This window comes from Equus quagga, chromosome 15 (assembly GCF_021613505.1).
Source record: "Equus quagga isolate Etosha38 chromosome 15, UCLA_HA_Equagga_1.0, whole genome shotgun sequence".
NCBI classification, from domain to species: Eukaryota; Metazoa; Chordata; class Mammalia; order Perissodactyla; family Equidae; genus Equus; species Equus quagga.
In genome coordinates this window covers 38,943,532-38,956,396 of record NC_060281.1, presented here as the reverse complement: position 1 = coordinate 38,956,396, position 12,865 = coordinate 38,943,532, and the positions used below count along the sequence as shown (strand labels likewise).

Here is a 12,865-nt window from a genome sequence, read left to right as displayed (position 1 = left end):
GTTGGAGAGTTTGGGAGAACGCACCTCAGCCCTTCCTGCACTTCTTCAAGTCAGCCTGGATGCTGCCTGCTTCAAGTCTGCGCGATCTAGTGGGCTATCCACTTTGATACACAATAAAATGAACACTTCCCCCACACTTTCTTTTCTGAAATCACGGTTACAAATATTTGTTTTCTTTTTGATTTTCCTCCAAAAACCTCTGAGCACAAGGCCACCCTTTTAAATAGATAATTACAACTTGTGTTATACGGTTAGATTTTAGTGGCTGCTATGAACTGAGATGCTGCAGCCTTCTGAACAACACATTTATCAATCATTACAGAGGTTGACTTTTCTGAAAATATAGGCTGCAGATAGGGCATCGGTTTGGGATTTCCCCAGGTAAGAGAATAGAGTGACCAGAGATTATGATGTTGCTTGGAGTTTAAATTTGGTGACTTTCCCTTCTGTTTTCCCTGGTTCCTGTCATACTTGCTGAGAAAATATTATCTGAGGAATAAAAATCTAAGAACACCAAGAAAGGTAGAAATTCTTTCTTCCAAAAGAAAACGAAATTCGTCTTTGTCTGTTTTTTCGTAAACAAGAAGAGTATCCACCCACACACCAACATAAAAGACTTCCGTGAAAATCCATAGGGAAAATTAACCATTAAGGCAACATTTCGATCAACCATGACCTTTATCAATGGCAGGAAAACCACAAAAAGGCCCCGCTGGGATTCGAACCCAGGATCTCCTGTTTACTAGACAGGCGCTTTAACCAGCTAAGCCACGGAGCCAACACGTCTGCTGCTGCCGAGATCAACAAGGAAAAGGAATGGTGTTTGCTTTTGTTCTGTGCATTTATCTTCCGGCCTTTGCGTGGCAGGAGTAGCTCAGATGCTTTCCCAGACCCCAAAGATGAACCTCCGCTTCGCCCCACAAACACCTAAGGAACGGCGCAGCTATAGGAAAACTGAGTTCCCTTCGCGCGGGGTTGGGGCGAGGAAAACGCAGGCACGAGCCTGAACCCTCGGCGCTCGCCGGGGGAGCCTTCTCCGAGGAACCGCCCGGAAGGGCAAGAGTTCAGCAGCTCCTCCTTCCCAGGGTGAAGCATGACCTAGAGCGCCCGGAGGAGAGGAGCAGGGGAAGCGGAACCGGCCGCATTTACAGGAGAACACTCCTCCGGGTCGTGTAACATATTTATGTCAGAACAGTCCCAGCACCAAGAACTGGTCCCTGCAGGAAGCAAGCTATGTTTCTCATCTCATAAATAAAATTCCAGTCATTCCTTATCCCATTTCTTTCCGTAAAATTAGGTTCCCTCTGCCTGCTTCTTGCTTATAATGTTAAACTATTGGAATCCCAGAGTCGCACCTTAAAAATACAAGACTTCATAATTAAAATCTGGTCTTGGAAAGAAAGAAAGGAGCCGTCCCTTCTCCTCTGCAGCTACAGAGGAGAGAAGCTTTCTTGTCCTAAAACTTGTCCAAAGGATCTCTGTTTGTTACAGGCTCTTAACATCAGCCCCGATATCAGTTCCCCCACATTGAACCCAGCGTATACGGGGTTAAAACTAAAACCCACCACCCCCTTTCCTGCTTCTCTAGCTCCACTCATATGTAAATACCTGTTTCTTTAAACTTGGACTCCTTGAGCTTTACAACTAAATAGGAGTTACAAATTGTTAAAAGCCCAGGTGGCCTGGAGTTGGAGGCACTCTGAAGTCTGGCTAATCATGTGTCCTTAAGTTTGCCAGGAAAGCTGCTGTCTCAAGAACATCAAGGAGCGGAGGCTTCCCAGACCTCAACTCCTCACTCCTGGGGCTCGAACCGGCCTCAAACAGGAAGACGAGACAAGAGACAACCGCGAAGGACGCCCACCTGCCATCCTCCTATCTCACCCTCCCCGCGGCCTTGCTGCAAGCAGCCTCTCAAGGCCAAACCAGGCTGGTGGGAAAACGCCAGCCTGCACAGCTACATGCACCCCCTCCCCTACCCAAAACCCCCAATAAAAATCCCTACCCATTCCTCATCGGGGAGCTAGCAATTTTTGAGGCATGAGCCCTTGCTTTGCTCCCTGTGCCTGGCATAGTAAAAACCTTTCCTCTTCCACTCAAGACTCTGTTCTCGTTATTTGGATTGGCGTCAGGTTCAGAGACCGAACTTTCGGTTACATGTTGATAAAATGTCAAATTGAGAGCATTCACAAGAATTTCTATATTGTGGTGGGGGCTTGTGTGAGTATTGTAACTGTTTCCAATTTATTCTATTCTCTGTGAAATGAATCTGTCCTTGGGAATATAATTTGAAGGCTTTAGTGAAACTCTGAAGAATTTATATATTGTTGCCATAGCTGTGAAAGTAATTTCCCAAATGAAATCTGTAATTATGATTGGCTGTCTGGCTTGAAATCTGTTGTCATGGTGATAATGCTGAAATCAACATTTCAGTATTTCTAAATTGCATCAATATTTGAAAGATTTCTCTATCACACAATAAGACAGCCATTGGTACTTCCCTCTGCCCACATACATGATGGGGGCAGGAGGGGGGCAGTGAAAGCCCATGACTTTGCTAGATTTCCTATTTTCAGAAAAGGATTGAAAATCCATGAATTCAACATATAGTTTGATTGAGACTCCATGAAATAAGCATCTATTTCTTTAATATTATAAGATTAGCCATCATATTGTTAGTGTGCTTGGAGCCAATATAATCATAAACAGCACTGTCACACCTGATATAGCTTTGACCAAAATGTGGCAGACATTCAGAAAGACAGCAAAGCAAACAGTATTTGGTTTGGGTTTTTCTTTTGACTGGCAGCTGTCAAAATTTGCACAGAAATTCTGGGAAGTCAAAGGAGTTAAAAAGCTAGAAACAAATCTTGGGAGAAAAATGACACTTAGAGCAATCATTCCAGAAATCTGGGTGTGAATCGCATCTTCTACTCAATATCCACTGTCACCAGCAAGGACCATGGAAAGGCCCCTCACACTGGTTCTGTCTCACACATCTGAAATTGGAGAATGCACAGATCACTCTATCATAGACTGCTGACAATAATGTGAAGAAATGTGGGAGTGGCAGACAGGGCCATTTTCCCTATGCTTAGGAGAGAAACTGGAAGAATAGTGCACTGAGACACAGAGGAGGAGGAGTCCACCACTGTGATGGTTAGTTTTATGTGTCAACTTAGCTAGGCTGTAGTACCCAGTTATTTAATTAAACACTAATCTAGATGTTGCTGTGAAGGTATTGAAATCTCAGGCCCTCCAGGACGGGTTCAATTGACCCCATCTCTTATCAGCAGAGTGACTAAGAATTGTCTTTCAGAAAAAACTCAAAGTCACATAGCCAGAGCATGCATAAAAGAAGAAATCGTGACCTGAAATGACCTCTGAACTAAAGATTCTCCTCCCCCGGGAACCCAAAGACCAGGACATGACCAAAACTTGAAAATCGGACTCATATCAGAAGCAAGGGGTCTCTCATTCAGGAAAATCCGGTGTTAAAATTCCTTCCCCACCCTGTCATAAATGTTTAAAACCTTACCATAACTGCTTGAAGCCCACCAATCAAAACCTGTCCCACCAACATTTTGATGTGCCAGCCTGTTCTCCCTAACCCCTTAAATTTTGCCCTAAATCCTGAATCAGGGAGACAGATCTGAGGGCACATGCCCCTTGTCTCCCTGCAGATGGATCTCGCAGAATAAAAGCTGATTTCTCTCTCAAAGGCTGATGCCATAATTAATTGGCTTGTTTATGTGCATCGGGCAGAGAATCCCAATTTTGTGAGGTATCAGTATTTTGTAAATGTGGTTAACATCTACAATTACAAATTTTTAACGACCCAAGGAGAACAAGAAAGAATATCAGATCATCCTACCCTACAGCGGCTTCCAATTTCCTACAGAGTAACAGCCAAAGTCCTTACAAGGGCCTGCAAGCCCAGAGGTCAACTCCCCAGGTCTCCTGGCCATCTCTGCTCAGCACTGGCCTCCTCGACATTACTGGAACATCCCAGGCGCACTCCCACCTTCAGGCCTTTGCCCTGGAGATTTCCTCTGTTCCAGATCGCTCTTCTTCCTGATATCCGCATTTCTCTGTCGTTCATCACCTTCCCTGCTGGGCTTTCCTATTCTCTTTCTCCTGTTTTTTTTTCTTCCATGTGCTTATCACCATTTTACTTACTAAGTGTTTTATTATCGTCTCCCCTACGGCGATGTAAGCTTCCTGAGGGCAGGGATCACATCTGTTTTCTTCAAGGTTGTATTTCCAGTGCCTTAAACAGTAATATTGGTTGAATGAATGGAGAGATAATATTGTGGCACCAGAGATGCCGGGCTCGCCTCCCACCGCCACTTTTCGGTCGGCAGAGGCAGACCGAGAAAGGAGGACAGACATGGGGACGCCTGCAGAAGTGGCTGCCGGGGAGTCCACACGCTGCGAGCCAGGACAACGCAGCTTTCAGGCCCAAGCACAGACCCCACAGGGTGGACCGGTGCTGTCTGGTTTCTACTGAACACAGGTCGGCCAGCAGCCCACCTACGTGCGGGGCCAGTGGCGCAATGGATAACGCGTCTGACTACGGATCAGAAGATTCCAGGTTCGACTCCTGGCTGGCTCGGTATGCGCAGACCCATTTTACTCCTTTTCTCTGCCGACCACTGAAGAATTCAGTGCACTCAGTAAATTTGCAAAGTTTGCCTAGAAGTCTCAGGAGCCAGAGAGCGCCGCTTTTGACCACAGCCGACGTCATCACTCCTTCGTGAAGCAAATTCCGCATCCGGCCATGCGGTGGCGCTAACCAAAGCTTTGCGAGAGAAATATGCCTCGCCAGTGCACTCCGGCTGAAGGAACAGTTTGAAGTAACCTATTAAACAAAAGGGAAAAAATTAAAAACGGGAGATTCAGAATGAGAAATAATAGTGAAAGGTCATTCCTAATGACTAAGTCTCTCTTTTGTTCTCCCCCATCCGCTCATTTCCAGAAGAAATTATTAATAATTTGGCTTTACATGTATATGCTGCAGGGGCTTGGTCTACGCTTCTGTGGTTTGAGGCAGCAGTACACAGACGCATGCGCACATTAAAGATGCATATTTGCACCCACGAAACAGTAGAGGCATGTTTTGTAGGGTGAACAGCTGACCCGGGGAAGCTGATTCTCGTCCTGTTTCCGTAGTGTAGTGGTTATCACGTTCGCCTCACACGCGAAAGGTCCCCGGTTCGAAACCGGGCGGAAACATGAGTTTTTTCCCCCTCATTATGTCCCTTAAAATTTTATTTTTAAAACTTTTCACGCCTTCATAAATACATTCTTCTCTTTTCCTTGTGTTGCTCGCCCAGGGCCGTGGTGCTGAGGCGACGCTGCTCAAGGTGGATCCGGAGCCCCGCGGCTTCGGAAGCTGAGACACCTATCGCGAGGGGAGAACCTGGCGCTCCCCCGCTCCGACGCAAGGCGACCCGCCGCCGCAGCCCCGGAAGCGCATCCTCGGCTTCGCTGGCCTTCCTGTTCCCAGCAGCGCCCGGCTCCGGGCGTTTCTTCGCTCTCTCACGGTCCGCGCCCGCCCTGCCCCAGCCGAGGGCACCCGCGCGGCCAGGGCCGCAGCTGGGAGCCCCGCGCCTCTCGGACGGCCGCGCGACTCGGTGACCACCTCGGAGGCCTCAGTGTGAGTCTCCGGAAAATGCGAGTAGTCCCGCCGCCCTCCGTGTACTTGGGACCCTCGTGCAGTCCGGCCTTGGCCGTGATTAGGGACCTCGGCCCCCGACAGCCCCGCCTTGCCTTCCCGTCTCCAGAGTCACTGCAGTCTCTGTCTCTGGGCTCCGAATGGGAACCTCTGAGAAAGGTGGCATCCGGGAGGTGGGGTCACAGATCGCAGGCCCTTCTAGGATGAGAAGCCCCCAGTGGGAATCCAGGGCTGCAAAAAGGGAGGCGAGGAGGGGATCTGAAAGGATTGGACCAGCAGGGCTGTGGCCTGGAAGAGGTCGTGGCGGGCGGGTGGGGCTGGCCTGGCTTGGGCTCTTTCTTCCTCCCTCCCTCCCCAGTTTACGAGGCCTCACCTTCGGGAAACTCCCACTAAGGGGACGTCGAAGGGCTGAGTCTTCCAACACTTTGGCCTTTTGTTCTACCTGTCAAAAGGAAAAAAAGACCCCGAAGTTAAGAAATAGACCAACTGTGGATTCTGCCTATTGCCTTGTAGCTCGAGAAAAGTCACTGGCAGCACCAGTTTAAAATCAAGCCTTGCGCCCTGGTGTTTGGCCTATAACCTCCATCTGACATATAACCTGCTTCCATGTTAAGTGGATCAATCACACGCTTTTCTGGGAAAGCAGTCTCGATATTCCACCTAACATCCTCAGGTAGATCCTTAGGATTTCCTTCTTAGGTGTATTATTATTATTACTATTTTTAAGGGTTAGCCCAGCCTAGTCTCTCAGATCACATTGCTCCAGGTTCCTTCAAATGACTGATATGAATGTGATGTTTTTATGGCCTTAAGAAAAGAAAGAGCAACCCTTACCTAATGAACTGTTTTCTTTTCTTTCTTGTTTTTTTTTTTTTAAAACAGGCCACTTGTATAGGCATTTGCTTTCCCAGCCCTGTTACTCCTCCATTTTCATACCTTCACTGGAAGAACCATGGTTTTATCATCTTGTAGGTTCCCTTGTTAGCAAGATAATAAGCTTGGGCATGTGCTCAATAGAAATTTGTCTGAGACATTTTTATTTATAGTCCCCTCTATACCACTCAGAAATACAAGTGAGTTAGTGTGGTGCCCTGAAAGGAGACAGGAGTCTTGGGGCCCAGGAGATGACAGGGATTTGTCCTCTCCATCTTTCTCTAATGCCAATGGGCAGGAGTACTCTAGCTGGGAAGCTGAATGTGCCCCAAGCCAACTGCTTGCAGATGAGTGACAGTGTTTGGAAGCCTATGGCTCTCGCCTTCTCTTCAAACCAGGTGCATTCTGCAAGATGCAGCAGCTGCCTACCCTTTTAGACACTCTGCCCTTTCTCACCGTCCTCCACTACCCCTCCCTCACTTAACCCCAAATGGAAGCTCAGGCTGTCTGCCTTGTCTGATATTTCCTTTGGAAGATGGAGAACAAATACGCCCTGGGCAGTGACTGGCACTGTGTGACCTCTTGCTCCTGTAGCACACTGCACCTTGCATATGATCTTTTATTTTATTTTTTTATTATAGCCTTTATTCTCTCTTTCCTAAGCTTGATGTTAGTAACCTTCCAGGTCTTCCCTCCAACCCTGAGGCACTATCTCACCATAAGTAAGCAGAGGGTGGCCTTCTGACTTTGGGGTGGGATTGAGACTAGAACCAAGTTAGAACTATCTGCCAGAAACCCAGTTCAGTAACAGTCAAAGGAGCGAAAGGATGCTGCTAAAATGTGCCTTAGAGGGTGGGGGTGTATTGGATGAGTTTGGATTTGGTTCATGGACACTGGAGATAGACTCACAATGAAAGAGAAAGAAACATGGGAAAAAGATTATGAGAGCTGGGGAAAACCTCAAAATTAATTTAATCCACGGTGTGTCGTAGGTCACTAAGGTTTTTACACTCTTCCCTCCTGTATGAGTCTGCTAGGGCTGCCATAACAGAATACCACAGACTGCATATCTTAAACGACAGAAATTTATTTTCTCACAGTTCTGGAGGCTAGAAGTTCAAGATCAAGGTGTCGGCAGGTTTGCTTTCTTCTGAGGCCTTTCTCCTTGGCTTTCAGGTGGCCACCTTCCTGCTGTGTCCTCACATGATTCTCCCTCAGTTTGTGTTGTCTGTGTCCTAATCTCCTCTTCTTCTAAGGACACAAGAAATATTGAATTAGGATCCACCCATATGACTTCATTTTACTTTAATTATCTCTTTAAAGGCCCTACCTCCAAATACAGTCACAGACTGAGGTACTGGGCATTAGGACTTCAACCTGTGAATCCAGCGGGGGGGGGACTAAAATTCAGCTTATTTCTGAGGACAGAGATCAATGTATTATGTACATTACTGACACAGTTTGGGGAATTCCCAGAAGTTAACCCCACAGAATATTTTGGCACATCTCCCCATCTACTCAGTATTTGCATATTTCTATTGCAGAAGAGACATTTGGTTTTTATTTCACTGTTTTTTGTAAACTATTTCTGCCAGTTAATTTAACTTCATAGGTCTTTTTCAAATGAAAAATATGCAAGTCTTCATTAGCTGACAACAGCATTTTAAGAAAAGGATGGAGCAGGTATTTCCTCTCCCCTGAGGCTGCTGAAGGAGAGATACCTTTCCACATTCTAAAACAAGCAGTCTGGTTAAATGAAGAGTTAAACTGAGAACTTTCACAAGAATTTCAGTCCAGTTCTTTGCAATAAGAAGATGAGTGATTCAGAACTTTCGCTAACTTGTTCTCTTCTCTGTTTAATATAATTTTGTCCTTGGAAGTGTTATTTTTAACAAAGGGGAATTGTTAGATTCCTAAAACTTTAAAAATTGTTGCCGTGTCTTGGCAGTATCTGTATCTGTACCTCAGTATCTGTCTTGATAATTTCTTGTCCTGGTGATACCATGGAAAGTCCTATCTCTGTATTCCCAAAAGTTATAAAATTACTTAGAAGATTTATCTGCCAGTTAATGATTTTCTTTCACATGCATGATTTAATATGTGTGATCCTATGACTTCTATATTTTATTAGCTAACAAATTCTTTCTTTTTTTATTCTTAAAATATCTTTTTTTACATTAATAGACTTTACTTTTTAGAGTACTTTTAAATTTATAGAAGAATTGAGCGGAAAGTACAGAGAGTTCCTGTATGCTTCTTCTTCCTCTACTTCCATTTCTTCTATTATTAACAACTTGCATTGTTATGGTACATATGTTAGAATTGCTCAGCCAATATTTACACATTATTATTAACTAAAGTCCGTAGTTTGCATTAGGGTTCACTCTGTATACAGTTCTGTGAGTTTTGCTAAATGCATAATGTCATGTAACCACATATGTATTGCATACATAGAGCATACAGAATAGTTTCATTGCCCTAAGCAATCCCCTATACTCAACCTCAAATAATTTCTTTTACATTAACACCACTGTGTGGTAAGAGCCCCTCCCTCGCCAACCCTCCTTGAGCTTGATGGAAACAAAATGACCTTTTATCCCAACAGCCCTTTTTCATTATTTGTGTATGTGTCTCCTACATTTGTAAGGTCTCTGGAGAGTCAGCCACCTGGTGTCCTGATAAACTTCCTAAAAGTGAGTCTCAAGGAACTAACCCATACTCATAGACTCAGATACAGCATCCAGCTAGTGGCCTGTTTTCCTTGAATTTATCTTTATTGTCACCTGCTGTGTTTCGGCCTTTGACATGTGGCACTCATGGCTCCCTGCTTGGGATGGACTGCAAGGGATCTAACAGGAAGAAGACTGAGTCTAGGAAACAGACTGTGAGCCTTCCCATACTGGGACGTGGGCTAAGAAACACAGTTTTGGAGTGGAATGGAAGGAGAGTGGTATGAAGTATCCATTCTTTAGGGAAGTGTGTCCTAGAGCAAAGGCTCACCTTTCGGTTTCCTTTCTCACTCTCTGGTAACAAAAAGCCCTCTGAGAATATATGCAGAATATTTAGGATGACCTTATCATTTATTGTCCAAATCGGCACACTTTGAGAGGGAAAGGGAGCATAATTACTGGGGCGACAGGTGCCAACCAAGTCATGCTAATGCTAGGCCAAGTGATTTTCATGCCATAACATCTCTCTCAACATTTCTTCCTTCATTGTAAGAACAGCTGTCTTTGCCTCCCTCTTCCTTTCTGGGCACACCATTACCATACCCCAAATTGACCTGTGTGATCTCTGGCATCCTTCTCCTTCATTTTATTTAAAAATTATTTTTCTTTATTATGTCCAACTTTGGATTTTTTTTTTAATTTTGTTGTCTAAGAATTGTTCAAGCATTTCTTTAGTGGTGCATTGGGGAGGGAAGAAAAGGGGACTGCAGTTAGGCCTAAATGCATGTGATGTCCAGGGAAAGATGTCTTCAGGAGCGAGCGGGTCGGGTCTAGCTGGATCAGTAGAACTGCAGTGTGTCTCCCTGACAACAGGGACTTTTTGGCCCATCACTGATTTAGAATACGGTATTTAGAGGCAAGGGGAGAGCACAGTAAGGGAAGAGAAGTGTCCAGCTAATTTCACATTAGCTTTTCAGTGAATCGCTGTTCAACATGAGAATGGAACGGTTTGTTCTCAGTTTAATCCCTGGTCCCAAAGTTGCTTATAAGGTACCAAGGGACATAATGACTGATTCAAGGCACACTCCCACTTTGATTCTTCCTTCTTCTTTTCATTTCTCCCTCTCTTCCACAAGAATGAAGGAAAAGTACAAAATTTCCAGAAATTCTAGTCATAGTGAAAAAATAGGGAGAAAAATGGATAATTTGGTGTTTTAGCACCATTTATAGGTGGTCACTTTTGTTAGCCAAGGAACATAAAAATCAAATCTAAGTTTGCTCAAAGATCATGTTTGTCCACTATATCTAGATGGTGAGGTCTAGCAAAAAAACAACTCTGGAGCAATTTAGAGACAAGATAATAATTTTTTTTTCTTAAAATAAAACATTATGGAGTAGGGCAGGGCATAGGGTTACATAAATCCCCAGGAAATGTTTTCAAAGGTGGAACAGAGTAGCTAGTCTTGGTCTAAAGCTTTAAAAAAGTCATACAGTGCTTGTGAATGCTGGCCATTAGGTCCGGGACCTAATTACCCAAACTCAAAATAAATAGCTTTCTCTTCTATGTGGCCCTGAATCTGTGCTTTGTGCTACCCACTTTTTAAAAATAGTTTTTGTTAATTCTTGAGTAGACACATAAAATTTCTCTGTGTAAAATATAGAGAATAATGGTACGCCAGCCATGTGCCTCTCCCTCCGCACCCCCTCTATCCTCAGTTTAAGGAAGAAAATGCCACCCCCACTCCCTTGTCTCTGGACTAACCCTCATGTCCTCTCCAACCACCGTCCCCCTCTCAACCTCCTCTGGGGTGACTGCTGTCCTGATTTTTATATTTAGGCTTTTTTTAGTTTTACTACATGCTTGTGGCCTAAGCATGTCATTTAGTTTTACACTTATAAATGGATCTATACATATTTTGCAACTTGCTTTTTTTGCTCAACATTATGTTCTTGAGATTCATCCATGTTTTTGCCTGTACGTAGCTGTAATCTGTTTATTTCTGCTATTGAATAGTATCCCTTTGCATAGATTTCACCAAAATGTATTTATCTGTTTTATTACTGAAGGACACTGGGTGGTTTCCAGTTTCAGTTTTTTGAAATTACAGAGTTTTTCTATAAACATTTTTGTAGGGGGTCTCCTGTGTACACCTCTAAGAATTCCTCTAGCTAAACACCTACAAGTGAAATTGGTTTAGATAATGCCACATTGTTTTCCAAAGTGAACACACTAATTTACACACATAAACACACACCCCAGCAGTGTATAAACGTTTTAATTGTTTCACATCTGCTTAGCCCTTGATATTGTCAGACAATTTAGTTTTCACCAAGTTGATGGGTGTGAAATGTTATATTCTGTGACTTTAATATGGATTTCCCATATTACTAATGAGGTTGAGCATATTTTTATGTGCCTATTCACCATTCATGCTTCTTCTAAGAAGTACTTGTTAATGCTTTTGTCCATTGTTTTTAAATTTTTATTTTGTAGGAATTCTTTACATATTCTAGATTCTAATTCTTTGTCAGTTATATGCATTATGAAAATCTTTGCATAGCTTATGACTTTTTACTTTTTTATGCTATCTTCTTGTTTTTTTTAAAGATGGGCACCTGACCTAACAACTGTTGCCAATCTTCTTTTTTTTTTCTCCCCAAATCCTCCCAGTACATACTTGTATATTTTAGTCGTGGGTCCTTCTAGTTGTGGCATGTGGGATGCTGCCTCAGTGTGGCCTCAGCAGTGCCATGTCCACACCCAGGATCCGAACCAGTGAAACCCTGGGCTGCCGAACCGGAGTGCGCAAACTTAACCACTCGGCCATGGGGCTGGACCCTATGCTGTCTTTTTGATATACACAAATTATTGATTTTAATATAGTTAAATTTGAATTTTAATGTAGTTAAATTTGTCATTTCCCTTTATGGTTTATACTTTTTGTGTCTTGTTAAAGAAATCTTTCTAGGAGCAGTGTGAGGAGGACAGACGAGCCCTCTGGACTGGCAAGGCCACCGGCCAAGTACTGCTGCCACCATGCCCAAGAGAAAGGCAAAAGGAGATGCTAAAGGTGACAAAGCAAAGGTGAAGGATGAGCCACAGAGGAGATCAGCACGGTTGTCCGCTAAACCTGCCCCCCCAAAACCAGAGCCCAGGCCTAAAAAGGCCCCTGCAAAGAAGGGAGAGAAGCTGCCCAAAGGGAGAAAGGGGAAAGCAGATAGTGGCAAGGATGGGAACAACCCTGCGAAAAACCGAGATGCCGCCACAGTCCAGTCACAGAAAGCGGAAGGCAGCGGGGATGCCAAGTGAAGTGTGCTATTTTGATAGCTCTGTACTTCTAGTGACTCTGCTGTTTGAAATACTGTTTTTTTTTAAATCAACTTTTATAAAAATGTAGAATTTTGTTTTTCTTTTTAAGTTATATTGTTAGCACACAGGACACTTTGTTGTCTTTTGTGGAAAGGGCAAATACCACTAACAGAGTGTTTCAGAAGCTGGATTAAAATGGAGGAAAATAGTATTTTCTGTCCTCATTTTTGAAGATTATTCTTGGTCCCCGGGAGAGATTCTCTGACATTCACACACGAGTCAGTCACTTTGGCTCAGACGCCTTACAGTGTGTGGAAGCAAAACTTCATGTCTTTGCCT

The 12,865-nt window shown here is 44.0% G+C and overlaps 3 non-coding genes across 3 annotated transcripts; 2 read left to right on the top strand and 1 right to left on the bottom strand.

Annotated features, from left to right (window-relative positions):
* Positions 1-704: 704 nt before the first annotated feature.
* Positions 705-778, bottom strand: TRNAT-AGU (transfer RNA threonine (anticodon AGU)). Its single transcript has one exon. It is a non-coding gene; the product is annotated as a tRNA-Thr (tRNA).
* Positions 779-4,539: 3,761 nt separating this feature from the next.
* TRNAR-ACG (transfer RNA arginine (anticodon ACG)) lies at positions 4,540-4,612 on the top strand. The gene has a single exon. It is a non-coding gene; the product is annotated as a tRNA-Arg (tRNA).
* A 547-nt stretch (positions 4,613-5,159) lies between these two features.
* Positions 5,160-5,232, top strand: TRNAV-CAC (transfer RNA valine (anticodon CAC)). Its single transcript has one exon. It is a non-coding gene; the product is annotated as a tRNA-Val (tRNA).
* Positions 5,233-12,865: the final 7,633 nt, after the last annotated feature.